The sequence below is a fragment of the Chanodichthys erythropterus genome, chromosome 21 (genome assembly GCF_024489055.1).
Source record: "Chanodichthys erythropterus isolate Z2021 chromosome 21, ASM2448905v1, whole genome shotgun sequence".
NCBI lineage: Eukaryota > Metazoa > Chordata > Actinopteri > Cypriniformes > Xenocyprididae > Chanodichthys > Chanodichthys erythropterus.
In genome coordinates, this window is record NC_090241.1 from 16,989,983 (window position 1) to 16,992,964 (window position 2,982).

Consider the following 2,982-nt stretch of genomic DNA (forward strand, 5'->3'; position numbering starts at 1 on the left):
TGGGCGTAAAAATAATTACAGTGTCGTGTTACATCTGTCGTCATGAAATGACGTATGACTGTCCTTACCAATCAAAATGCATGTTCATTTAAATGCAATGTGTGGACTTTTTACACTATTTCTCCTATTTCCATTTACAAAAATTAAATTTTATTAACGATTACACTTACCCCATCCCTAAACCTAACCTTTGTGATTTATAGTGCATTTACACTTTATGATCACATGTGTTCCCTGGGATCGAACCCACGATCGCATGGTCACATGATTGCATATTGTTATTGCAATGCTCTACCAGTTGAGCTACACGAAACCCAAAACCTGATGCAGATAAAAGGGAACAATGCATTAAAATGAAAGCAAATGCTCCTATGGGTTGTATTTCATGAATTAAAATGAAAGTGTCCTGTTGTCAATAGGGGCGCCTAATAATAAACGCTCCTATGAGTCGTATTTCAGGGAAGTGACAAACGACCTATATGGTCGTATTGGTTGGAGAACATGTTGATCTATCGTAACTATGGTGTAGGTATTGGAAGTATATACAATGTTTTTTATTTTCTTTGCCTTCGCAGTGAAAAAACAGTGTCTCCTGGACTGTGAAATCACATACCCAAGTGTTCTTTGATGGGCCAAATGAGCCAGTAGGTGGACATTATGCAAATGTGTAAAATGGTGATGTAGCTTAGTCACAAGGCTACAAGTGAGGACTCCTAGGTGCCTTTAAATGTGCATGAGCGAGAAAGGTTGACATGGAACATGCTAAATCTTGGACCTCTGTTCTTTTTTCTTTTCAGAACAGAGGAGCTTGTGCTTGCAAAAAAGAGAACGCAACAGAGCTTGTAATAAAACAAGAATCAAGACTGGCTTGGCTTTTTGGAGAAATGGCGAGAACTGAGGGATTTGTGATGGACAAAACCAGATGGACACAGTCCGGAAAGAAAAGATTGGCCTTGGAAGAGATGCTGTTATATTCGGGACATGAAGAAGACAATTCACCACATACTCAGGGTGTATCACCAACAGCTAGTAGATGCCTGATTGGTTGGGAAGCCCAAGGCCTGAGAATTATCATAGCCTCCTTCAGTACCAAGAAAAAGAGAATAAACATGAATGTCATCCAGAGTTATGGAACCACTAATGACAGTAAAGAGGAGGAAAAAGAACAATTCTACACCAGACTCCAGTCTGTCCTGGAGAAATGCCTGGAGAGACATGTCACCATTCTGATGGGGGACCTCAATGCCAAGATTGGGATTGACAACACCGGATATGAAGAAGTAATAGGAAATCACGGCCTTGGCGACATGAATGAAAATGGTGCAAAGTTTGCAGAACTGTGCGCCCTGAATGACCTAGTAATTAGCGTAGTGTATTCCTACAAGAATACACAAAGCAACGTAAGTGTCACCGGACCACAAAACAGAGAACCAAATCGATCATGTCTGCATTACTATGAAGTTTCAGAGGTCCCTGCATGTGAAAGTGAAGAGAGGAGCCGATGTAGCATCAGACCATCATCTCTTCATGGCCAGATTAATGCTGAAGCTGAAGAAAGCCTGGATGGAGGTGACATTCAGATGCCAGCGCTACAACACTTATCTCCTCAAAGATGCACAGAAGCAGAATAAATACTCTCTCAGCAACTCAGCAACAAGTTCTTCAAGAACTAGAGGAAAATGGAGATCCAGTTGAAAATCAGTGGAAGACGATAAAGGAAATAATGACATGTATGGAGCTTCTAGGTCTCAAGAAACATCAACACAAAGAAGGGTTTCCACCAAGACTTTATTGCAGAATTCAAGAAAGGAAAGAAAAGAAAGCTGCAGTCAACAACAGTCAAACACAAACTAGAAAAGCAAAAGGTTTGGATAAATATAACAAAGCACATGTAGAAACAAAGAGAAGTTTGAAGGCAGACAAATGAAGGTTCATCGACAATTAGACCAAAGTGACCCAAGAGGCTGGGCAGTGTAATCGGCAAGCAGGGTGGTACGAATGCCGACATTGAAGCCAGAATAAGCAAAGCCAGAGCTGCTTTCATCAAATGAAAATCTGGAACTCCAAAGGACCATACATTGGAAACTAAAATCAAACTTTTTCAGGACCAATGTCAAGTCAGTCCTTCTGTATGGAGCTGAGACTGAATAAGAACAGCAAAGTTCAGCAAAGTCCAGAACTTTATCAACACCTGTCTAAGAAAAATCACCATCAGTAACAGAGACCTGTGGCACAAAGCTGTAGCGAATTAACTCAAAGGGGAAATATTAAGTAAATCTGTTTATCAGATTAACTGGATATAGCTACATTAAGCTTAATATTACAATCAATTAACCAGTTGTCCAGTGAACACTCAGTGTTGATTGTTTATCAATTCTAAGAAATTTTCATTTCCAGGTTATGGAAAAATAACATTCTTATTGTACCGTGCTACTTAGAGCATGTAGTTAGGATCTAAATCACTTAAGAGGCAATTTATTAGTAGACGGAGTCAGAACCAAACAGGTATTGTGTACAGTCTTTATTAACTAACTCACAAACACATAACTAAAATAACAAACACATAACATAACATACACAATGGTCACACACATACGTAGGTCAAAATGAGTAATGATACCAGAGTTGAACCAGAAGAGGTACTGTTACTAGAGCTATAGGAAAAATTCAAAGACAATCTGGAAAAGAATCATCAGTTTCCTCAGTAATAAAACACCTTTGCTGACAAAAGTAAGTTTTACAAATCAATACTAAATCACTGTTTAGTGTTCAAATGTACAATACTTGCAAGATGCCTTTAGGCTAAAGAGCATCGGATCTGCCATCTGAGGAGAGATCTTGAGGATTCAGTCCGAAGTTGTTGCCAGTATCTTCTGCATTGGATGAATTACTATGAAACAACTTATAGATGAGCACATGGCTTGGTTGTAGGCCAAGGCCGGCAGGCCTGTAGCAAGGAGGTCCGTTCGGTCATCCAGAAGC

General features: G+C 39.7%; 1 pseudogene; it reads left to right on the forward strand.

Annotated features, from left to right (window-relative positions):
* The first annotated feature begins 884 nt into the window (after positions 1 to 884).
* LOC137010540 (craniofacial development protein 2-like) lies at positions 885 to 1,945 on the forward strand (annotated as a pseudogene).
* The last annotated feature ends 1,037 nt before the right edge of the window (positions 1,946 to 2,982 follow it).